Source organism: Helianthus annuus, chromosome 14 (assembly GCF_002127325.2).
Source record: "Helianthus annuus cultivar XRQ/B chromosome 14, HanXRQr2.0-SUNRISE, whole genome shotgun sequence".
In the NCBI taxonomy this organism is placed as follows: Eukaryota; Viridiplantae; Streptophyta; class Magnoliopsida; order Asterales; family Asteraceae; genus Helianthus; species Helianthus annuus.
This window is the reverse complement of record NC_035446.2, coordinates 19,852,662-19,879,068: the sequence shown is the minus strand read 5'-3', so window position 1 is coordinate 19,879,068 and position 26,407 is coordinate 19,852,662. Positions and strand designations below refer to the sequence as shown.

Genomic DNA, 26,407 nt, shown 5'->3' with positions numbered 1-26,407 from the left:
ATCACGACTTGAAGCGAAATCAAATGGACTTTTCAAGCGAAATAGTTGTTTGAAGCGGAATCACATGCTAATTTCAAGCGGAATTGCTGATTCAAGCGAAATCAGCTGGTTTTTCAAGCGGAATCATGTTGTTCATTCAAGCGGAATCAGCTTTTTAGCCCATTTTTGTCATTTTTAATCCGAATTTAGGTCTGATATTCTCATGGCTTTGTTAAAACACTGTTTTGCATGTACTGTGAAAAATTCAATCCATTTTGACTGTGAAATCTTGTCCAATTTGAAAAAGAAGGTGTAGAAGTCAGAAAATAGATGATATCAAGCTAAACTCTTCCTCCTGTGCTCTGATACCACTTGTAGGATCGCTGTACGACCTGACTGAGTCGATCAGAAAAGTTGTTTATCCAAATCAAAGGCGGAATCAATGACACGGACGCTCGATACACTTTAAATATCTCGAATATTGATATAATAATGATTACATCACCTGGAGAAAATTCGGCAGCACTTCGTTACCGAATACAAACTTCTGATTTTGCTCCAAATGAAGCAGACCATGCTCCTATTTATAGGTGTGAGTGATTTCGCTTAAAACTGACCAAGACACTTTCAAGCGGAATCACTATTAATGTGATTTCGCTTGAAATGATCTCTGTCACTTTCAAGCGGAATCATCAACATTTCCACTAAAATCAGTTTCTCGCAACTTGAGCATTGATTATCCTATCCTATCTCATTACATGACTCGATACAAGACGAAGTCAATAGACATAGTGCACTAACAAACATTCTAATTCAACTGAGGCAATCCCGCTTAAAGTGGCCCTCATCCCCACACTGAAAACACCCCTTCTTAAAGCCCTGGTTCTGATGCGGTTGTTGCCTTTGCTATCGCTGATACTGCTGATTTTGCTGCTGTTGCTGCTTTGGCTGCAGGGCTCTACAGTGTTTGGCCTCATGGCCCACCTTTTAGCACCTACGGAAAGACTGGACACACTGTTCGTAATGATGATAACCACACCTATTGCACTGTGGCTTCTTCCCAACATATGAGCCCTGATTCTGATTGCTGCTTTGGCCTTGGTTAACTGAGGATGACTGACTGAAGCTACGGTTATTGCTGTTGTCAGGCCTTTTCTGAGATTGACTCGCACTGGTTTCTTTGTCAGTATCATTCTACTTGCGCTTGTTATCACTAGCGGGTGTAGTAGCTGTGGTTGCAGCAGTAGGTGTAGTGGCAGAAACGCGCGGTGGTAGAGAGCCGCTCTCCACCTCCTGATCGGTGATCTTGTGAGCCAAACGGACAATCTAAGGTAAGTTGTTGAGGTTCGCTGCAGTAACCAAACCCTTCACTCGTGGAGCTAATCCCTTGATGAACAGTTCTATTCTTCGGTGCGGAGGTCGGGACAAGTTCGGGCACATGATAGCCAACTCATGTGACCGTTTCACGTATGCTTCAATCTCGGATCCCACTATTTTCAGATCATATTACTCATTCTCTAGTTTCTAAATCTCATCCCGAGGACAATACTCCTCCCTTATAAACTCCTTAAAATCATCCCAAGTAGTGGCATTTGCCACCTCGATGCCCAACATCTGAACCTGGGCATTCCACCATGCCAGGGCACCATCCTCAAGTGTGCCTGTAGCATACTTCACTCTGTCTCCAGCAGGACAGTTACACATTGCAAATACTGATTCTGCCTTCTCAAACCATCGCAGGAGTCCTACAGCCCCTTCAGTCCTACTGAAGGTCTGTGGCTTACAGTCCATGAACATCTTGAACGTACAAGCAGGTGGATTGTTTTGGTTTCGCTCTTGCTAACCAGCTTGGTAGGTGATGCGTGTGAAGCGTCGTATAGTTTTTAATGTATATTTTAAGCCCTTTAACACTTTTTAGCCAAGTTTTAAATTTATAAAACACGATATTTACTTACACTAAACACACATATAGGCAAGTGCACCCATCGTGAGCGTAGTATAGTGTTGGTAAGATACCGAGGTCGTCTAAGGACACAAGAGCTTTCAATACCGGTTTATCCTCAACGTCTAATCAAATCAAAAGGTTAGAAAAAGGTTTTAAACTAGAAAATAAAAACTAAAAATGCTGAAAATAAAAATAAAAGTAAAAACAGATAGACAAGATGAATCACTTGGATCCGACTCGCGTTTAGTGTAACCTTTGATTATTTCCGCACTTTTGCACTTTTTAAGAGATTATATCAGTTATTGTAGTAGGCCCCTCTTTTGAAGGTGACGTTACCCTCAGCCCAGTAGTTTGAGTCAGCAAGGATACAATCCTAAAGGGTAGGATTATTGAAAGATAATTAATTAAGTTATTAATGCGTAATGTGGTAGGCCCCTCTTTTGAAGGTGACGTTACCCTCGGCTAAGTAGTCTGAGTCAGCAGGGATATAGTCCTAAGTAGCCAGGTTAAAGTTTTAGTAGTAGCTTACATATGAGGGGATCAAAGAGTTTGGACCCCCGCCATCCAATACCAGTGGGTATTGAAGGAGGTCCTACTAAATTTGACCCAGGTCCTTGCAGGATCTATACACTGAACAAGGCAAGACTCTTACCAAACCATTCCCTTGACCCCCGACCAGGAAGCCAACATATCTCCATATAGACCGTGGAGATATGAATGGTGAAAATCTTTTATTTTATATAGACAGTAAAATAATGCCAAGACACCACGGACAAATGATAAGGAAGATTCACCTTCAACATAAGAAACTAGTTATTAAACTCATTAATACATAACTAAATAAAAAGTGCGAAAAGATTAAAAATAAAAAGTATTACCCTAGACACTTGTCTTCACCAAGTGATGTAAGAGACTTAGGCAAACATGGCTATTGATTGTCAAGAACTCTTACGATCAATGGATGATGGATGATGGTAGTGGATGATGGTGTTGTGATGGTGGTGGTGGGTGGGTGAAGTATGAGAGAGGTGGTGTGCCAAGGGATGAGTTACAAGTGAGCCAAGCACCCTTGTTTATAGCCTGCACAGAAGCCCGGACACAACCCCGTGTCCATTGGGCACGACCCCGTGTCCACCCATCTTCTCTTTCTTCATTAATTGCAGTTTGTCTGCATTAGTTGACCACGCACCTGTGTCCGCTGGGCACGACCCCGTGTGCAGAAGCGTATCTGTACTATCAAGATTTCCCCAAATTCTGCGAATCATAGAGTTGACCACGGCCCCGTGTCCGCTAGGCACGCTCCCGTGGTGGGTGATAAAAGCTTCTACAACTTTGTCTTTTCTGCAGACACTTGGGCACGCCCCCGTGCTCATTGAGCACGGGGCGTGTTCAGCCTTCTGTTCTCTTGTTTTGCTTGGGAAGATGTTGTCGAGGGGTCGGGCATGCCACATTTATTCCTTTTCTTGTATTTCTGTTAAATTTAGCTGTTTTTTTGCTTCTTTTGTTCATTTAAGCTCATTTAATCCTGAAAATACAAAAGGAAGACAAAAATACACTTTTTCCAACATTAGTACTCAAAAAGGGTTAGTTTTATGACACATTTGATGAAATTTATATGTTGCATTTTGCACACATCAAATACCCCCACACTTGAATCTTTTCTTGTCCTCAAGCAAAACTCTTTATAATGTGGCTTTACACTCCCAAATGGAACGGGTAGAAGAGAAGGTTTTTGGGCTTGTCATAGAGTGTCGGGATTTCCAAGATTCTTTATTAAGTTTTATTTTTATTTATTTACAATCCTATTCGTCATGATTTATTTAAAACATTACATAAGATAAATTACTTATTAGGGCATAACATGCCTTTTTAAAATTCCATTTATATACAAGTTCACATACCTCACGGGGGATCACTCAACACTCCGCCGAAGGTGTATTTTAGTGAAACACTCCAGAGCGGCAAGGAACTTACTCCTACCATAAGCTTGCCAAGCAATCAATCCTCCTCGTTTTTAACTATATACCTTATTAAGTATCAAGAGGACTTTTGGGGTAAAGGGTTAGGCTTGGGTTAAAGGTAGGTGGTTAGGTTAGTGGTTAGTAGAAAAGGGCGAAAGGCGTAAAAGGCGTCGATTTTCGTAAGACTTTTTATTTTTGCAACTTTTTATTTTGATGAAGCAATTCTTCAAACAAAGTTCTTTTTGATAAACTTGTTTGTTTATTTCTTTTGGCTTCATCACAATTTTTTTTATAAGGAAGTCATACGAAAAACCGAGCTTTGTTACTAAAATAAAGGGTTTAAAATGAAAAAAAAGGGCTTTGGTGGGTAAAAGGGTGTTTGATTTGGGTTAAGAAATGAAAAGGTTTAGGCTCAAAGGGGTTAACTAGGGAGATTTTGGGTAGATGGTAAAAAAAAGAAAAAGTGATGGTGTTGAAATAAAAAGGGTTAGTCCTAATGCCTCCATCATTACTTAGTCGGGTTTAAGTTGGTAAGGACCGGGAATGTATCGTCCTGGCAAGTTCTAGAGTCGTAAGAACCAAGCGGCTATTCACACAAGAAACGAAAAATGAGCATTTAGTTTAAAGATGTGTATTTGTATGCTCAATATAGGCTCAAAACTCACTTTTTGTGGGAATGGGTTTTTATGTGATCAAGTATATATAATCAAATTTTAACTAGATTTGTCATGCCGTTTCATAATTTTCTTATGTTGGTTCTTTTTATCACGACGCTATCGGTTGTAAATTTTTAAAAATATAACCTTTTTAGAATTTGAAATTCGCAAATTAAACCTAGACAAGTAAAAAAAAATGAAAAATTTTTGAAAACATTTGGGGTGATTAGCGGTTCCAATAGAGTTTTGTGTAAGGCTTGTAATTAGGACTTGCAAAATTCAAGGTTTTAGCATCCTCCCCACACTTAAATTACACATTGTCCTCATTGTGTCCAAAAAATAAGTTTTTAGGTTGATTGAATGTGTAAAAAGGTGTGAAAAAGAAAAAATTTATGTTACTGGGCGTCTGGACACGGCCCTGCGTTCACATCGCCAGTAACAGAAACTTGTAAAAAGAAACAGAAGCCTGGGCACGGGGGCGTGTTCAGCGAGCACGCCCCGTGTCCAGTTACCTGAACTGGGCATTTTTCTGCAGATGGTTGAGCACGGGGCGTGTTGGCTGAGCATGGCCCCGTGCTGAACTTGCTGTAATGAAGAAAAATTGTCGGGTGGCCTTGTTTTTGTGCATGGGGTGCTGGTGCAAGTTTCCCTTGGTATCCTTCACCATCCCGAGTGTGTTTTATTCCTGAAAATTAATACTAAACTAGAAAACATAAGAACTAATCTAAACTAAACTACGGATAGTTCCGCGGAATGCCTCCGTGGTGCGCCACGTTTATAAGGGTCCTTGGCTAGACCCAAAGCCTGGTCATATGTTACCCAAGTGGGATGTTTTTCATCCCATGTTGCACCGTCGGAGAGCATCATCCAATGTTGAGTCTATGACCTTCATTTAATTGACCGGGTCGTCGTCTTCTACTCTCTTCCCAACTCCAAACTTCATTTCCTTGTCCCCAATCCTCAATGTTAGTGTTCCACCATTCATGTCTACCACTGCTTGGGCCGTAGCTAGGAATGGCCTCCCTAAGATGAGTGGTACTTCGGTATCTTCCTCCATATCTAGTATGACAAAGTCGGCCGGGAAGACAAATTCGCCGACTTTGACCAATAGATTTTCAGCGACACCTTGTGGATATTTGACGGACCTATCGGCGAGTTGTATGCTCATTTTTGTAGGGCTTGTTTTCCCTAGGCTGAGTCGATTGAACATTGATGCGGGTATGAGGTTGATGCTAGCCCCGAGGTCGGCTTGTGCATTGCGAATGGGGGATTCCCCAATCGAACAAGGAATTGTGAAGCTTCCAGGGTCAATCTTCTTTTGCGGGAGTTTGCTGAGTAGCAAGGCGGAGCATTCTTCGCCTAAATTAACTAATTGCAATGATTCAATTTTCCTTTTATGAGTGAGGAAGTCCCTCATAAATTTTGAATATTTAGGCATTTGAGTTAGGACTTCGATAAATGGAATATTAACATGCAATTGTTTTAGCAAATTTTCAAACTTTGCGAATTGCTCGTCGGTCTTTTGGCGAATTAGCCGACCGGGGTACGGAACCGGAGGATTCTTGTTGGGCTCCTGAATTGGTGGGGAAGCCGTCTCTTGTTGGGCTATGGGTGGAGTTGTGTTTTGGCTAGATCGGCTCTTTTCTGTTGGAGGTAATGGAGGTTCCTCGGGACCCACGGTACGGTTTCTCAATGTGATGAGATGTACTTGCGCCTTTGGGTTGGTTTCGGTATTACTTGGTAACGCGCCTTGTGGTCTCTCGGAGAAATTTTGAGCTAGTTGATTTATTTGTTTTTCAATGTTTTGAATACTAGCTTGTTGATTTCTAAAATTCGATTCCAATTGTTGAAATCGATCCGAGTTTTTCTTTTCGGTGTCGGAGATGAGGCGAGATACGGTATCTTCAAGCCTTTCTCGTCCCCCTTGTTGTTGAGAGAAATTTTGTGACTCGTTTCTTGGTTGTTGAAAGTTTGTTCGTTGGTTTAGATTTTTTTGGTTACTACTATTGTCGGGTTCTCTCCAACCAAGGTTAGGGTGGTTACGCCATCCTTGGTTGTAGGGTACCCGTTGGAGGACCCGACGGCCTAGGTCTATTATCAATGTAGTTTACCGATTCTGTTTGATTATCTACTTCTTTCATACAACTCCAATTTTCATGCGGCCCACCACACCCCTCACAAGCCATAACCGAGGCCGTTTTTGCCATTTCTAGTTTTTTGATTTTTGAAGAAAGGGCCTCGATTTGAGCTTGTAAAGAAGTGCTTTCATCAACCTTATGGGCGCCCGGGCAATAGATTTATTGCCTCGGGGAGTGTGCCACTGAAAATTGGTTTGAGCAATTTCCTCAATTTGATTATATATTTCATTTGGGCGACGATTACCTAAAAGTCCCCCGGAGCTAGAGTCAAGTGTTTGTCTTGTGTGTGGCAACAACCCATTATAGAAAGTAGATACTTGTTGCCATACCGCAAGACCGTGATGAGGACACTTTCTTAGTAGCTCCTTGAATCATTCCCAAGTTTCATATAAGGATTCCCAATCCTCTTGTGAATAAGTATTAATTTCAGTCATTAATTTAGCCGTTTTAGTAGGAGGGAAATACTTATATAGAAACTTTTGGGCTAGTTCATCCCAGGTGTTTACCGAGCCAACTGGGAGGGTGTTAAGCCAAGCCTTAGCTCGGTCCTTTAGTGAAAATGGAAACATTCGAAGGCGGATGGCGTCGTTTGATGCTCCATTGATCCGAAAGGTATCACATATTTCTAACAAATTAGTAATATGCAGATGGGGATCCTCGTCCGCAAGCCCATGGAAGGTTGCGGAGTTTTGAAGCATTTGTATCAAATGCGGCCGAAGTTCGAAGTTGTTGGCTTCGACATTTGGTGCATTGATAGCGGCGCCGAGATTACCTACGGTGGGTCGTAGGTAATCCATGAGGGTACGTTGGTCCGCCATTGGAAGTGGGTCCCCCAACACTTTCTCTCGGTTTTTAGCTTTAAGTCTTCTTCCTAGAAAGTGTTCGGGTTCGTCTAGGGGTTCTTTTATGTCTCTACTAGAACTGGAGCTCATACACTATGTGGAAAGTTCAGATGTGGCGCCTGGGTTCCAAGTCCTGCAATAAAAACAAAAAAGAATGTTGGTCAGAAGCTTCACCACGGCCCCGTGCTCAGGTGAACACGGCCCGTGGTCGGAGATACAGTGATTGTTTTCCGGATCCCTATTACTGGGGAGTTCGACACGGCCCCGTGTTGCACCGACACGGCCCCGTGCTCAACTCTCTTTAACTCGGAAAATAAAAACTGCCAGTAACAATGCTGGGCATGGCCCGTGTCCGACCAGGCACGGCCCGTGCTAAGCTCTGCAGGAACTGAAAAATTAACGAAAAATCCTAAAAAAATAGAAAAATAAGAAAAATGATTAGGCCGTTGATTCCTAACTTTCTTAAAATTCTTGTGTCCCCGGCAGCGGCGACAAAAACTTGATGCGTGTGAAGTGTCGTATAGTTTTTAATGTATATTTTAAGACCTTTAACACTTTTTAGCCAAGTCTTAAATTTATAAAACACGATATTTGCTAACACTAAACACACATATGGGCAAGTGCAACCATTGTGAGCGTAGTATAGTGTTGGTAAGATACCGAGGTCGTCCAAGGACACAAGAGCTTTCAATTCTGGTTTATCATCAACGTCTAATCAAATCAAAAGGTTAGAAAAAGGTTTTAAACTAAAAACTAAAAACTCAAAACTCAAAATGCTGAAAATAAAAATAAAAGTAAAAACAGATAGACAAGATGAATCACTTGGATCCGACTCGTGTTTAGTGTAACCTTTGATTATTTCCGCACTTTTGCACTTTTTAAGAGATTATCTTAGTTATTGTACAAGGCCCCTCTTTTGAAGGTGAAGTTACTCTCAACCCAGTAGTTTGAGTCAGCAAGGATACAATCCTAAAGGGTCGGATTATTGAAAGATAATTAATTAAGTTATTAATGCGTAATGTGGTAGGCCCCTCTTTTGAAGGTGACGTTACCCTCGGCTAAGTAGTGTGAGTCAGCAGGGATACAGTCCTAAGTAGCCGGGTTAAAGTTTTAATAGTATCTTACATATGAGGGGATCAAAGAGTTTGGACCCTCGCCATCCAATACTAGTGGGTATTGAAGGAGGTCCTACTAAATTTGACCCAGGTCCTTGCAGGATCTATACACTGAGCAAGGGAAGACTCTTACCAAACCATTCCCTTGACCCCCAACCAGGTAGCCAACATATCTCCATATAGACCATGGAGATATGAATGGTGAAAATCTTTTATTTTACATAGACAGTAAAATAATGCCAAGACACCATGGACAAATGATAAGGAAGATTCACCTTCAACATAAGAAACTAGTTATTAAAGTCATTAATACATAACCAAATAAAAAGTGCGAAAAGATTAAAAATAAAAAGTATTACACTAGACACTTGTCTTCACCAAGTGATGTAAGAGACTTAGGCAAACATGGCCTTTGTTTATAGCCTGCATAGAAGCCCGGACACAGCCCCGTGTCCATTGGGCACGGCCCCGTGTCCACCCATCTTCTCGTTCTTCATTAATTGCAGTTTGTCTGCATTAGTTGACCACGCCCCCGTGTCCGCTGGGCACGACCCCGTGTGTAGAAGCGTATCTGTACTATCAAGATTTCCCTAGATTATGCGAATCTTAGAGTTGACCACGGCCCCGTGTCCGCTGGGCACGCCCGCGTGGTGGGTGATAGAAGCTTCTACAACTTTGTATTTTCTGCAGACACTATTGAGCAAAGGGCGTGTTCAGCCTTCTGTTCTCTTGTTTTGCTTGGGAAGATGCTGTCGAGGGGTCGGGCATGCCACGTTTATTCCTTTTCTTGTATTTCTGTTAGATTTAGCTACCTTTTTGCTTCTTTTGATCATTTGAGCTCATTTAATCCTGAAAATACAAAAGGAAGACAAAAACACACTTTTTCCAACATTATTACTCAAAAAGGGTTAGTTTTATGCCACATTTGATGAAATTTATATGTTGCATTTTGAACACATCAGTAGGTTGCCAAAGCCTCAGCCACACGTGTGTTGATTAAGTTTGTCAGCTCAGCTTGGGTCATCGCGATGTGACCAAGTCCATGACCTCGTCCACTCATGATTCTATATAAGGAGAGGGAACAAAATTTAAGAGTCGAGATGAGGTAAAAGTTATGTCTCACGTTGAGATCTACAACTACCAAGTTTACACACAATAGGGCAGAACCCTTCTCACACTCATTAAGCCTCACTGGGTCTTACATGCACCTCATGTTATTATTATGTGTGCACCCATAATAATAAGGCAATTTGCATGCTTATCTCAATGCCTCTTAACTTGTGCTAGAAGTTTCCCCCGCATTCAAGTAGCAAAATAGAAAATATTACAGGATTACGAATCACAGTAATCAAAGAGTAGGGTCACACTATCAAATCACCATAGTATCTAGTATGTCATTTCATGCAAGCTGTGAGTGTGACTACTAAACAAGTAACGCATAAAGTAAACAGAAGACGAACCTTGCAATCTGGAGCTGAGTGTCATGGTCGATTTTCGAAGTTGTTCGGTTATAGTCTAGTTTTATAAAAACGTTTGAAAACCTAGTTCACTATAACCAGTGGCTCTGATACCAAACTGTCACACCCCCAAAATACCACATGCGGTACCCCCCCCCCCCCCCCGCGCTAGGCGTGTGACGTACCAGGATCCAAGCCACCAATCACATTGAACTACGCATAATATTTAAATAAAACGTTCCAATCATTTCAAAATATAAATCCAAATCGTAAGTTAAACCAAAGTAGATGTTCAGTGGAAGCATAATGTAAACTGTAAATCAAATGTTTCAAAACATGTGTTCATAATCGACGAAGCAAGTATTCAAGAGTCTCGACCCATGACCACTCTAGCACTCCCAGATAGCAAGTCCACATCAAGAATCTAATGACCTGCAAGCATGCAGACAAGTGTGTCAGACGACGCTGGTGAGTTCAAGGTTTTGTTAACGCGTTTAGTTACCAGATATGAGTATAAAATAGTTCGATGATTTGATTTGATGTTGTTATTAACTCGATTACCGCAATGGCTACAAGATGTATTTGCCCAACCCCAATGCCTCTATCAAAGCATTGGTCAAGTGGTAAGGTAATTAGTTCACGCCCGTCCTCCCCGGTACGGTGTGAGGGTGCCAATCCTAATAGCGCTATCAACTAATAACCTCGTTGCCTCCCCGGCAACTATCGGTAGATGTAAGGGGTCTTATATGATAGAAAAGAGAGCAATAACAAACATCCCAATAACCTGACATTCCTTCCCGGAACTTTACCCGATATCCCTCCCCGGGATGCATGCTTGGAAAAAGAGCAGTGAACTCACCTTGGTTTGCTCGGTAAGACAATTACTTGTTCAAGTTAATCAATCGATGCCTAAACGTAATCATACGCCCAATCAGTTTGTTTGCCAATCACGTATTCATTTCACATAGTCTTGTACTTTATACTAAGCACACACAGTTCACATTTCGCACACGTATAAACAAACAGATAGCCTGAAGATCGAATCCATTGTTATGCGGCCCATTTAGTGTATCAGGCCCGCGAAACATATGGCCCAAAGGGCTTGTGCGATTGGCTTAGCCTTGTGCGACCTGAGGTCCCCTTGTGCGATTTGGAACATGGTTCGGCCCAACCGGACTGGCCCAACAACAACTAGCACAGCCCCTTACTCAATCGCACAACTTGTGCGATCCGTGCACAGCCCAACCGGAATATTAATAAGCTAGGCCCAAACACTTTATGCAGCCCATGTCCTTATGCGATCCAAAACTACTTGTGCGATTGGGATCCCTTGTGCGATTGGGATCCATTGTGCGATTGGGTCTAGTCAACTGACTTCCTTAAATTTAGCCAACATAATTTCCAATCATTCCACCCCCATTCAAAGATCGAAACAGTTACACATTACCACATCATACAAACCCTAATTATATCTTTCATGATTAAGTAACAAGAATAAACACAATCATCATCATCATCCATTTACTCGATCCACCTTCCATTCGGATCAAATAACACAGAAATCTTAGAACATATATCAGTTTATCTAATAACAATGTTTTACTTATTTCCAAACTCGATCATGCTAGATTATCAATCTCAATGCACAAACCCCTAGTTTGTCAATTTAACATATAAGCATGGTGTACTCTAATGATCACAACTAATCCATATATCATCGAGCAGATGTATCCCTACCATCATTCTATCCTATTACTTTCATCAATTATGCTAACACATAACACCATAATCATCAATCAACACACAATCATCACACATGGGCGGGAATGATCAACAAAACAGTACAAGTAAGAACACTAACCGAGTTGTAAGATGTTGAGGGAGGTGTTAGGACCGAGAGAGTGCTCCGATCAAATGAAAGGGGCTGCCGTCGACCTTGAGGAAGAGTGGGGAGTAGGGTTTGCTAAAGTTTTGGAAAAAGAATGATATGCACCCCTATATGCATATGCACATGTCATAAGGGGTCGGTTTGGGCTCGGTTTGGGTTTAAGGACGTTTGGGCTCGGAGAAGCCCACATGGTTTCGAGGATTATGCGGTCCAATTAACACACACACAAATATAAACACATAACATTCATGATAACACAAACTCGTCATCACTCGCATTTAATCAAACAGTTTAATCAACATACACGTATTACATCGAAACACCATATCAACTATGCAAGCTGTGGCAACCCGACTTTCAAGGTTAGTAACGTGATCGTAACTCCTCGTTATTTCTCTTCCAAGTGTTTGACGTTCCGTGCTCGTATGACTTTGTAACTGTATAATTATGTTTTTGGGCTGAATTGTATTGGGCCACATCTTAGTGTTATTTGTTCGAGTGGGCCGCACCCTAAACCCTCGTATCCCAATAGAATCTAATTAATTTAAAACCAGCTCATTGTGACAGCAATCTATCTACAATTATGATAGCCCAAATTAGGTGGGCTTGAGCCCATTGCGGCTATCATGTAACCGTCCATTGTGATAGCCCAATTAACTGGATCAGAATCATGTTTGGGCCGGATAGGAGCCCAAGTAGATCATGGTTTGGGGGCCGGCTGTTGAACTTAGATTATTTATATACACACATAGCTATGTAACTTGATAACACAACACATATTCAAACCCTACTTCTCTCAAACGTGTGTGCGGCAGGAAACCCACCCCCCCCCCTCGAGGCATTCTCCTTTTGGATCAAGTGATACGGTTAGTGAAACCATATTTATATTGATTCCTATTTGATGATCTTGTTTATGTGCAATCTGATTTAACAAATTATATATGTAGGTCGACGTATGTTGATGTTGTGCTTTTGTGAAATCCCATAAACCTTAAACTTATGTGTATGTATTGTGTAAATAATAATGGTAATAAATCTGATGTTGTTCGGCTATTTTTATTTACGTCCGAAGCATGGCTAAGGGGCATAACAATTGGCAAACTAGTGAGATCTAACATATTGATTAGGTTGTCAGCCCATTTCTCACAATTGTTGGTCCAATTAAAATTTAGTAGTGTATAAGACATTTAAATAAGAACTGAAAATTGCATGTGACATTGTCGGTTATTCAGAAAATTTAATCATTAGAGACTTATCAACTTTGAAGGTCCAATGGAGGTTTAAAGAGTGTTGACCTTCATATGATATCTTGATCGATTCAATTAACAGTTCTCAACAATTGTCTATTCACTTTAAAACGTTGCATGTGATAGAATATCTTAGTTCATGTTAATCGTTAACAGTTTCCGATCTGAATAACTGTTGAAACTGTTAGGGGGTGATGGTGAGATCCAATAAAAATCGGGCCTATTTCGATCACACTCTTACTTGGACCTGTTATGTGGTTGGGCCACACATTAAACTGAATCACACCAGGCTCGATCGCACCATCACTTCTGGGCCGGGAGTTATTAAAGGGCACCGCACATGTATTTGGGCTTTACATGCTAATTGGGCTTAACATGCTAATCATGTGGGCTGCATTAGTGAACAGATTATACATATATTTAGATGAGGCCGCACACATGAGGGTGGGCCGTACTCTTTGAATGGGCTCGTGCTTATGGGCTGTACACTTCCTTCGCACCTTAGTCGGACGGGTAATCAATGACCGCACACTACATTGGGCTGAACTAGGTTAATGGGCCGCATAATTTGATGATGAGTGACAATGGGCTATTGGGTATTTATTGAACATGAACTAATAATGTGACCTAGTATGTGACCCGAATATACGATATATGAATATATGATATGCGAATATATGATACGCAAATATATGATATGCAAGTATATGATATGCAAATATATGATATGTAAATACATGATATGTGAATGTATGAGGATAATGAACTGGTATGTTGCATGAATTACTGTTGTGACTTGTATGATGATATGTGTAATCTGCGTACACTACAAGTGTAGTATGTGTAGAGAATATGTGATTCTATGTGCATATGAAACTGAATGTTATTGGTAATTACACTAGGGTTTGGTTGATTAATTTGGAACGGGTAGTGTATCGTAACATACCGAGCAACCTAAGGTGAGTTCACTACTCTTGAGCATGCGTCCCGGTGATTGGGACAGTCAGTGGGTATCCCGGGGAGGGATAAGTCTTTTGGGTAAAACTGGAATATTGGATAATAACGGGGTATTAGTTAGTAGCACTACTTAGGTTGGCACCCTCACCCCGTACCGGAGAGGACGAGTGTGAACTAATGACCCAGTCATGCCCAGTGCTTTGATAGGAGCACTGGGGAACGGGCAAAGCATACATCAGGAGCCGTCTTGTTCAGCATCGAGATATTATCAATATTACTTTTGGATTTGTAATCAATGAACTGAACTAAACACTTGGTAACTAACATTTTCGTACAACTATGAACTCACCAGCGTTGTCTGATACACTTGTGTGCATGCTCGCAGGTTATTGTTATGTGTGGATGTGGAACTTGCTGTCTGGGATGCTGGAGTGGTCATGGGTCGAGATACATGGAAACTTGAAACGAGACTAGTTGATTTCCTACACTTGGGTTTTGGTTAAACTTTGTATTATGCTTCCCCTAAACACAACGAGTTATAAATAATGTTTTCTAACACTTTATTTTAATGAATGAAAGCTTTTATTTGAAATCTTGTTATGAGTTCAATGTGATTAGTGGCTAGATCCTGGTACGTCACAGGCCTCGCGGGGGATTCCGCATGTGGTATTCTGGGGGTGTGACACAAGCTAAACCAAAACACACAGACAAGCTGCTGAGATACGGGTTGTCACATCATCCCCAACTTGAAAGAAATTTCGTCCCGAAATTTGATATGTAAACCCAAGACGGCAAGGTGTTAGCTCAGGATGATGACTGTGGATTTTCCGCAGGTGCCACATGTACGCTGTCCAAAGTTCAGATGTTGGTCGGTCTAGAAAGAAAAAAATCATTCTCTAAATGGTTCTAAGCAGTTTGAAAACAAATAATCCATAATCTTTTAAAACAAAGTGAAATGCAGTCAAGACAAGTCAGATAAGTACGATTAATAAGAAAATTACTAGGAAACTTACCGTCGCGTCTTTGCTTGGCAGTCTTGCTCGTATTCGCTCGTACAAGTAGGTGTAGTCAACATCGGTCGTTGAGTTAATCAGCTTGCCCCACTTGTATAAAAACTTTTCTCGGTCTTCTTCCGTTTTAAAGCTTGGCTTGCAATATTTGGCGATGTTTTGCTGTATTTGCCACCTACACAATGAATGTCTAGTGTTCGGAAACACGCTTGCACATGCGTTCATGAGGGCGAGATCTTCGTTCGTTACTATTACACGGGTCTCCAAAACACTGTCCAATGAGTCTTTCAACCCACGTGAAGTTTTCCACTTTCTCGTTGGTTATGAACGCATGCGCAATGCAAAATGATAAGTATGTGGATGTGACACCGATAATATGAACTAATGGCATTTTGGACTGGTTCGTCTTGTAGTTGGAGTCTATAAGCAACACACGCGGGAAGGTGTGCCACAACCTATTCGACTCCGGTGGATAAAGAAAACATCCTATACACTTTCGTTATTTTCAGATGTTCTATGGAAGAAAACAAACCGAGTTGTCTTCAACCGGTGGAAAAGTATCTGCATTAGAGTCTCGCCGACTTGCTCCCTTCGACCCTATTTGAGTCGTGCGTTGTACGTGGTATTTCTTGTTAAGACATTTTCGGTGTTCTGTTCTTTAATGGTAGTAAGAATGTCGTGTGGTTTCATGTTCTGATACATCAGTTGCTCCAACGTCCTCTTTTCCGCTGGAGTCAGCCTCATTAGGGACGGATGACCCTCTGGATACAGAAAAGGTTCATGGTTATGCTTAGCTTTGTCAACCCTTAGATTCCAAAAACCTAACCTCTTTCTGTATGTCCCGATCAGTTGGAACTCGCAACCGGTTTTCCTGCTCCCGCTACGTCTGACCGTGGCTGTTGACTTGTGCTGGCCGGCACAATTGCACATAAATGGTTGGCCGCTTGGGGGTTTCTCGTAGATCGTGAGTTCAGTGACTATGGTGTACCCATTTTGCCATCTGACTTCTCTACACCACTCAACCAATTCATCCATGCTATCGAATTTCTAACGAAACACTTATATATGTGAATTAATGATTAACTCTATTGAATAAGATGTTATGCATAGTTTTTGGATGAACTAAGATAATAATGTAAATGACATCAAATGTATAAATATTAATATTAAACGTACGGCAAATAAACATATAAATATATGTTATACATGATCGGTTTTAAACTCACTAGGTTCCTGGTCACCGTTTGGACCCTCGGACGGTCCACCACTATCGGGAGGAGATTGAAAACACTCGGGCAGCGGTCCACCAGTACCAGGAGGGGATTGAAAACTACCGGGCAGCAGTGGATAATAACCAGTATAATTACCCTGACATGCATCCAAAGCCCAAGGATCATGACTTGCATCAGACGCAAGATTGAGATAGAACGAAACATTTAGATCAAACAAACTTGGATTGTTATTTTGATTGTGCAGCACCTCAGAAATTTGTGTCGAATTACATGATGACACATGTCCAATTAACTCTCAAAATGTGCCAAATGTTGGACGAGAGGGACTAAATGTGTAAAATTATTGAAGAATGGAAGTGGAGGGACCATTTAAGTCAACATGCCATTTTATTGGCCTTTGAGTGACCCTTACGGACCGCAAGGCTTAATGCCTTACGGACCGTAAGGTAAATAAATAATTGTTGATGGTAATCGGATACGGACCGTAAGCCATTAGTGCTTACGGACCCTAAGCTATTTAAATCAGTGGGCGCCTGAAGGGCTTACGGACCGTAAGCCCAGGACCCTTACGGTCCGTAAGGCTTGTATCTTGCAGACTTTTGTTTGGAGGCCAAGGCATTCTGCCCTTGTGCCACCTTTCTCACAATTTGACACTCTTGCTCAGTTTCTTACACCTCACTACCCACCTGGAGACATCTTAGATCAATCCCAAACACTTGGCAAGATCTTGTATCAATTCTTCAACTATAAATGACACTCATGTACTCCTTATTTACTTGCTCACTTCTAAAAATCATTCTCCCTACTCTCATCTAGAATTGCTTCTTCCGAGAGGCCTCCCAACTGACTTCATCTTTCTTCTGGAATACTAGTAAGTGTTCCCTCTTTAGCTCTTTCATTTTATAGGCTAAGTATTTAGCCGAAAGTCAAGCAAATTGACTTTTGCCTTGACTTTCGGTTAAGACCATTATGGTCCATCCATTGCTCGATTCGAACATGGATACGTGATCGTAATAAGGTAGGTGATAATCCCCTAAGAGGGCACCTCCTGAAGATAACGTTAAGTTGGTTAAATGACGGGTCAAAGTTATGTTTAATTAAAAGTCAAAACGCAGTTTTTCGGAAACTTATAAAATTAACATATAAACATTTAAACACATATTTTTGACACTATATCAGTTGGTAAAAAATATTAGAACGTTTCTAAGCATTTTAGCTCATCATTTCCAGTTTATAGCTCGGTTCGCAACCGAAAGTCAAGCAGTTTGACTTCTGCTTTGACTTTCGATTCTGACCCTAATTAGCCATGTCAGCTACATATTTGAAGTTGCAGTATGATCATATTTATGTATAGGATAACCCTCTAAGTTTATACTACTTGATCATAATTAGTTGTCGGGTTTATTGCAAGTTCATGTATTATGCCATAACTTTGACCAAAATGCCCTTATGAGCATAAATTGATTTTAAACTATAATGTGCATACAATATGGATTGCCTACTGACTTGGTAACATAATAATAATGTTTTGGCATAATGAACTTGCTAATGACTCATCTGATCACCCAATACCGCCTATACACGTACGGTTGACTTATGTAACTTAGTTTACGTAAGTTAACCAAATTGGGTCAAAATCCTTCAAATTCTTATAAATTCCAGAATGTATTATTGTTTAACCATATCATACAAGTCTTAGTACTTGTGGGGGTTTAAACTACATTCTATCTGGTTGACCGCTTAATCTAGCGTACCGTACCGTTTTCTTTATATAATTAGTTGTGCAAGTCTATGACTTGAATAGTACCCGTTAATATTCTAATTGGTTATTATACCATTCATTCCAGACTAGGGCGTCGAGTAAATTGCAAACCTTGCTAGTTACTTTGTTTGGACGGTTGTGCTTATATATATATATATATATATATATATATATATATATATATATATATATATATATATATATATAGGGGATGGTTCAAATGAAAACCACTTTTAACGCGAAAACTCGAAAACTAACTAAAAAAAGCCTAAAAAACACACAAAAATTTTTTTTTTTTTTTTTTTCAATTTTTTTAATAAAAATCGCTAGTTTTTATATATAAAAAAAAACTTTTTTTCAAAAAAAAAAAAAAAAAAAAAAATTTGTGTAGTGCACATGTGTAATAATACACATGTGTAGTACACAGACACATGTGCAGTATTACACATGTGCACTACACAAAAAATTTTTTTTTTTTTTTTTTTTTGAAATTTTTTTTTTTTAATAAAAAAACCTGCGAAAATTTGATTGAAAAAAAAATTTTTTAAAAAAAAATTTTTTTGCATGTTTTTTTGGCTTTTTTTAATTAGTTTTCGAGTTTTCGCGTTAACTAGTGGTTTTCATTTGAACCTTCCCCTATATATATATATATATATATATATATATATATATATATATATATATATATATATATATATATATATATATATATATAAATGCAACTCCATGCATTGAAACCTAATAGTCTGTTTACATAGTCATTTTATTATTTCGATCCACCTGTGAATCTTTTATACATTACCATTGGTATATTATTTTGAACAATCAGACACTTGTAATTTGTAATAGTATTTGAATTCCCAAGACTTCCGCTGTGTTATTTGTGTATCTGTATCAATTTTTCATTTACCCCAAGTCCTAGCCCACCGGGAAATCAGTGTGTGACATGTTGGTATTAGAGCCAACATTTGAGTGAATTAAACACTAGCCTTTTGTGTTTAATCTCAAATAACACGATAACATAACCCTTAGACTTTATGAGTCTAGGCATTGACCTAGGATCACTCATATTATATTAAGTTATTGTTATTGTTTTTTATATTTAACAGGTGATATGTCGCCAAGAATCAGAGGATGAGGAAAAGGTCCAATGAGGGGAGGACCATTACCTTTGTAGTCCCACAGTTCGGACCACCCGCAGTATTCAAGCGAGTCTCACCCGTCCCAACCTGCGAGACACTCTTTTTCACACCATTCCTCCCACTCTAATCATTCACACCATTCATCCCACTCTCACCATTCACATCAATCTCACCATTCCCACTCACATTCTTTTCATGATTCATTTGATCCAAACTAGTTAATTAACACTCCACATGTTAGCCAAAACCAACTAGAACAGCAAAATCAACCGGATGATGATTCTGATCAAGAGATGCCACCGTCTCGTTCTCACATGCACCAAATTGAACTCTCAAGTGATACTGCATCTTATGAAGGATCTCCATATCAGGGTCCCGATGAATGGGACCAATACTTCAACCAATTTACTTTTGTTTACACACCTCCTTATCCACATCCACAAACACTGCTGCCTCCACAAGAGGACGAACAGATGGAGCCTGTGAAGCAACCGCAACCGCCACCACAACCTAGGAAATCTCGTGGTGCACGTATGTCGGTATGTGCAGGACAATGGTCGGGTTTGCTTCCACCATTGCCTCCAACTTATCCCACTATTCCAGAGGACCCATAAATGGGTGAACCCTCTAACACGAACCTGTTATTGAGCCACTTCAGCAATCATCTGCTCAACAACCACCTTTAGGTTTTGATAACCTCATTCCCACATATCCATATATGACTGGATATGGTTCATCTTATTCGGCAGCTCCTATGGATTTTAACTATCCAGCGACGTCGTACGGCCCCTACATCCAGGCGGTTGTGCATAATACACTTTACCCATTACCATTTCCTCCCTCTTATCCAAAGGCTGGATATCCCAGTTATGGGTTCGAGTATCCTATTGCACCACAACTACAACAACATCCACTATTCATGGCTATTAAATATGCCTTGAAGCGGGCAGAGCAGATTCAACATCAGGCTAAAAAGAACGAAAAAAGAAAAAACAAAATCTTCAGGAAGCTTACCAAGATATGGAAAGCGAAGAAAGACGAGTAAAGATTTGTTATTTATCTTTTATTTTATTGTAATTTAAATTTCAAAAGTCCCTGCGTGGACATGTTATTGTATTTCTTTCAAAGTCCCTATGTGGACAAGTATTGTAATTTCATTTCAAATGTCCCTTTTGAGGGTAAGTATTATAACCTTTCCTATTTTAAATGATAATTTTGAGATTATCTTATTTATATTATCCTTTTAAAGCGATCTTCTCGATTTTTACTCGAACTTTATCGATCTACTCACAATTTCAGCAAGATCTTCTTAATGGTTTTTGACCAGCCATATGGCAAAGCCTATATATTATTGGCAATGATGAATGGCAGTGTGGCAATGAGGAATCACACTAACCTAATAGGTGGTGGACTATGTCCAAGCCTTATAGCCTATATGGTCAACTGAGACCATGGCTAAAGATATATATTTATTGTCAAACTATTATGACATTATTCATGTATTAGCATTCGAAGTAATGTTAATACTTCTGGCATTGTGGCAATGAGCAATCACACTGACCAAAAGGTGGTGGACTATGTCCAAACCTTATAGCCTATATGACCGAATAAGATCATGGCTAATATCATTAATGTGATGATCATTTATTTTAACATCCAATATGATGTCAAATGATTTGCCTATGGGCTATATATTTATTGTCAATTGAGACAATGACAATTGTGGCCATATGGCTACCTGTCCAAAGGTGGTGGACTTTGTCCAAGCCTTATAGCCACATGATCAAATAAGATCGCGGCTCGTATATTATTAAATTTTAAATTGTCAATTGCGACAATGGCAGTTGTGACCTTATGGTTCACTGTCCAATAGGTGGAGGATATATATATATATATATATATATATATATATATATATATATATATATATATATATATATATATATATCCAAGCCTTATATGATCGAAGGAGATCATGGCTAATGACATTATTATCGAGTCATCAATTTTAAATGACCAAATTATATTTAATATATTGCACTGAGCAATCATTTGTTTTTGGCGTATAGTCCAAAGACTCTAGACAAGGCGAATCAGAATTTTGATGGTGCCAATGACGGGCGAATGATAATGTGAATGCTACCCGCGAAGGTGAAGAAAGTTACCTTCAAGCCTTGATTGCAGCAAAGGTCGACAAGGCCATGGAGAATTTCTTGGCGAATTTTAGAGGATCGGGTTCGACCCATCCTAAGTCCAAATCAATCCCACATTCTTCCACACATAAAAACAAGTGCGCACACTATTCCTTGTAGGATCGTGTGATGACCCGAACGAGTCGTTCAGAGGCTTTCTCCTTGGTTTCAGGTGCGGAATAACAAGAAACTAAGGTAGAAACAGCAGGCAAATCACTTTTAACTACTTGTTTATTGATTTCAAACGTTTACAGCTCAAATATCGCACCGGCAGAACTTCGGCACGATTTCTCTTCACCGTTTCGACTAACTATCTAACTCAGATCGCTCATAAGGTATATATAGGCATCTGGAACCGCTTATTGAACAGGCCCATTAAGCGGCCCAACATGATGTACGTATTAGCGGTCCACATGCTGTCCCAAAAGCGGTCCAACCATGTTAGCCGTTCGAGCGATCCACCACAAGTACATATGAGCGGTCCACTAATCTAATGGTCCTATGAGCGATCCATTAACCCTAAAACTATACAATCACTCAATTTCTCGTATTTCAAGCCCAGATCTAACGTTCTAAGACAATGACACGATACAAGACGTAATCAGCAGATGTAGTGCACCAACAGACTCCCCCTCAGATGTTGATGGAGTCGATTATCGAGTCACAACAATGCTGTCTTCAGTTCTTCAGTCTTGATCAGTCTTCGGGCTTCTCTTTCTTTGTCATTCTATCATTCTAAGACACGAACGAAGATGTAGTCGACAGACAACTGCACTAACAAACTCCCCCTTGGATGTTGACGGAATCTTTAGTGAGAGTCTTCAAACATTCACAACTCTTCAATCTTGTTCGGCCTTCTTCAGGAACTCAGCCTGGAATAATATCTTCTTCAGGAATTCCTTCCTGGAATCATATGCCTGGATCATTCTCTGGCTCTAACTTTCATCAGGCTCCCCCAAACATAATGCTGAGATCTCTGTCTGGAAATCGTTATCACCATTGAAATCAACTCCTGGCTTTCTCTGTTTAAGCTCTCCTCTGGTTCTGATGTGTCTCCTGGCTATTCGTAGCAACAGGATCAGAAACCTGCAAAACTCAACCATACTATTACAAACTAATACAATTTGCAATTAAACTTAATGAATCAGCAAATCATATAAGAAAAATTATGAAGATCAAACTGTAGGTTACCATTCAACTTATTCATCAAATTAATGAACCAAATCTGCATTTCAAATCTTCACAATTTAACACTCTCTCTCAAACCACAAGTTCAACATGTTTAGCACTTGAAATGTCAAATATCAGTTCTTCACACTCTGTTGTCGAAAATCTTTTTGAAGTTTTTGAATATCAAACAAAAATACAATATTTTTGGATTTTTGCATTTTGAGAAATACAGAAATGGACACTATTTTTGAGAGATTGTGCAAGAGGATCATATCGGTTTTTAGACATATCACTAACACCGTTGATCTTGATTAATCAGTAAATGTTAAAAACAAATTTACTTCTGATTGTCAGTATTGTTGTCCACTTAAACCTCTACACAAGTTTTCAATCAATTCAAGATACGTATTTAATGTATTAGCACTTAAACTTATTTGAGTGTCCCACCTCTTGAATATACTCCCGTATCCAGATCCCAATATTCTGATCTACAGGTAAGTATAACTACAAATGATATCTGTATATAAATTAGGGGAAAAATGCGAGAACTGAGGGATCTCAGGTCAGAACTTCCGTTCAGCAGAGAGATATCAGCTTCGACTTAGCAGTGGGTCCCCTTTAGAGGATCTTTTCAGCTACAACAACTGATCATCAATTTTATTGTCTAATCAGCTGAGGGCTTTATGCTATGTTTCAAGCATATGAAGAAAGTATTAGCCAGGGACTAGGTCAGAACCACCATTCAGAGAAAGTCCCGGAATAATACCCCAGACATCATTTGAGTACAAGAACCTAGTATTCCAGAATAAGAAACCTTTCAGACGAGATTTCAGGGGTTACCTATATATCCAAGTAGTGTTCCCCACAAAATAAGTAAGTTTGATTTTATGTTTATATCTCGAATACAATTTACTAACTGTGTGAAGCCTACTGACACATCATTAGTAAGACTTGTTTAAAAACAATTTTGTCTTTACAAATCTCTAGCATGCTGTGAAAGTCCACCGATGTACTATCATCTCCTCTTTTTGCAGCAAAACTCATTTTCATTTTTCAATTTTTTTAAATTTTTCAAAATTTTATTACTCCCCCTAAAATCAAAATATATTTCAATTTTGATTTTCTGAAGAAAAAAAATTGAAAACAAACTATACAAGAAACTTGACAACATTATGTGAATTACCTCAATTCACCATTCTCGTGCAAAAACAATCAGAACTCCCCCTCACAACAAACTATTTTCCCATAATGATTTCAAAACACTTAAGTTTGTTTCAATCAAAATGGTTTTTCCGGAAAAATTAGTTTGTGTTCCAACCATTTGTAGTTTTGGGGTTATCTCATCATCTTGTTTTCTTCAAAAATTTTAAACATTTATCATTTCCAGTTTGATCATAAACCATCAGTAGAAAATCAAGTACAAATTAATGTCCCTGATTTACCACATGTAAATCGAAAAATCACCAAAGTGAAATTTCTCAAGAAATGTGCCGATTCATGATCCACGATACCATCTTGGGATCTCCGGCAAGTCAGGTTTTTCTATTTAAACAATTTCACCCAAGCCTGACTGACCTTGGGTGATTTCGAATTCTTGCTCAACAATGGTGGAAAGTTTTTCTCATCCATTGTTAAACTAGAATTCTCAACTTTTACCTCAACACATGGCTCCTCTGGTTTTACCATACCAGAATCATTGCCTGAAGGTGGCTTGTCCGACTTTGATCTGTCAGATTCATCGCCGACCTTTTCCTTCTTCTTCTCTCTCAGTTCTGTCCTCAGATTTGTATCTGATGAATTCGTCTTGCTTGTTTTTGCAACTGAAGGAGTCGATTCATCAGAACTTTTATTCTGTTTATCCTGTGAACCTGAGGACAAAATCTTCTCGAGATATTCTCTCGCTTTCTTTCTCTTCTTCCTCAGTCGGTCTTTCTGCCCCTGAGAAAGTTTAACTTTCGTCTCTAGAACTTTCGGTTGTTGAACTTTTGGTTCTCGAACTTTTAGTTCTTCGGGCTTGAACTTGACTGGAATTCTTGCCACTTTCTGAGACATAACCCTTGATCTTCCCATTGATCTCCTCGGGCAATCTCGGGCAATGTGACCTTTGATCTTGCAGTTATAGCACCTCCTGGTCTCATATCTCTAGTACTGGCAATTAACAGCAATGTGTCCATGATAGCCGCAGCTGTAACACATTCTGTTATCGTACCAGTTATCACCGTTGTACCAAACACTCAAGTCGTAACACTGTTTGGCCTGGTGATATTCCTTCCTCAACTTTGCTGGATTTGACGCTTTAGCACTGTGGTCTGACCTGCACCACTTATTACCAACATTTTTTGAGTTTTCATTTTTTATTTTTTGTAAATTTTGTTTTTGATTGGATGATCGATCCGATGAACTTTTATTATCTTTTTGTTTCTGTTCTGCTTTCTTCTTCAAAGGCTTTTGCTTAGAACATTCACCTTTTTCAGTCGATTGCAAAACAGTTTTCTGAAATTTTTCTTTCAAATTTAAAAACAATTTTTGTTTTTCTTTTTTAACATTTTCATCATCGGATGCATCATCACAATCTTCAACTTTGACAGAGTCAAAGTTTGTGACACAGTCACTTATTGGAACTGAATTGATCGGTTTTGGACAAGGAATATTCAACTTGTCAGATTTAGTCGCAAAACTGATCAATTTCTTTTCAAGTTCATCAATCTTGATCCTTGAACTCTTAGCTTCGTCTTCAAGCTTAGATATTCTTTCAAGATGAGACTTGATTGAATTTTCATTTTCATTTTTCAAGTTTTCAAGAACAGATTTTTTTCATTTTCCAAAACATTTATCTGTTCTTGAAGTTTCACTTCATTAGCTTTCAGATTTTTGTTCTCCAATTTTATCCAGAAATCTTCATTTTCTGATGATTTCTGTTTGCTTTCAAAAACCTTTTCATTTTCTTTCAAACCTTTGTTCTCTAATGTCAAACTGTTCACACTACCCAACAGTTTGACATTTGCGACTTTCAACTTCTCACAAATACCCTGTAAGTCTAGAATCTGTTTTTCATCAGCTTTCTTCTTATTGTTCAACTTCTTGATCTCCAATGCTAAACTTTCTGCATCCTTCACAAGTTTGTCATTGACTGTCTTGAAGTTGTGACAATTTGAGCATACTGATGCAGACCTTGACGATTCATTCTTCACAGATTCTTTGACTTTTACAGCTTTTTCTTTCCTTTTCTCATCCTTGATCACCATCTGTTCTTCAATTTTTCCAATGAGTTGACTAATTGTCAGACTAGAAAATTCTTCAGAACGTTTTAATTTTAAGATATAATTTTCCCATTCCTCTTGAGGAAACGCACTGACAAATTTTTCGACCCATTCCTCTGATGCTTTGGTTAAACCAACTTCGGACATTGAATGAACAAGATGTATATATCTCTCAATTACACATCTAGTGCTTTCTCCTGGAAAACCTGAAAATGAATCAAACTCTTTCGTTAGTACTCTTCTTCTATCACATTCTTCTTGAGTCATGTTAAACACATTAAAACCCATGATTCAGTAACTCGGTTTTTCAGATGTGACGAATAAGCGAAACAATTGTTCGAATAAACGGTTCAAAAACTTGTCTGAAAAAGCGGTCCAAATCAATCTGAATAAGCGGTCCAGATTTGTGACAACCCTCACAAAACCAGGTATCCGTACGACTTAATTAGCTATT

At 39.4% G+C, this 26,407-nt stretch overlaps 1 non-coding gene across 1 annotated transcript; it reads left to right on the top strand.

Moving 5' to 3' along the window:
* The first annotated feature begins 7,012 nt into the window (after nt 1-7,012).
* Nucleotides 7,013-7,119, top strand: LOC118486879. The gene has a single exon (XR_004880046.1). It is a non-coding gene; the product is annotated as a small nucleolar RNA R71 (small nucleolar RNA).
* Nucleotides 7,120-26,407: the final 19,288 nt, after the last annotated feature.